Raw genomic sequence first — 472 nt, forward strand, 5'->3', positions numbered from 1 at the left:
GGTGTGGTGGGGTATGCCCAGCGTAGGGGTAAGCACCGTGCCCAGGGGTACATGGGATGGGGTGAGCACCGTGCGGGGGTGTGTCCTGTGCTGGGGTGACCCCAGGTGGGTGCACGCTCTGTCGGGGGGGGCCCTGTCATACAGCAGCTGTGGGAGGTGGGAGCTGCTCGCTGCACTCCCGGGGAAAGGGGCGCTCCGGGGAAAGGGGTCCCGGCTCAGCCCATTGCCGCCCGGGTTCGCCTTGTGCGGGCAGAGGGAGCCCGGGATCGGGCCCCGCGGGGGGGAGGGGGGTGGTGGCGGGGCGGGCAGGGCCGGGATCAGCCACGAGGTGGCGCTGGCAGCACGTGCTGCGGCACCCATCACCCTGCACCCATCAACCTGCACCCATCACCCTACATCCATCAACCTGCACCACCACCCTGCACCCATCACCCATCATCCTGCACCCCTCAACCTGCACCCATCAGCCTGC

This window comes from Athene cunicularia (assembly GCF_003259725.1).
Source record: "Athene cunicularia isolate RWA chromosome 23 unlocalized genomic scaffold, athCun1 chr23_part1, whole genome shotgun sequence".
NCBI classification, from domain to species: Eukaryota; Metazoa; Chordata; class Aves; order Strigiformes; family Strigidae; genus Athene; species Athene cunicularia.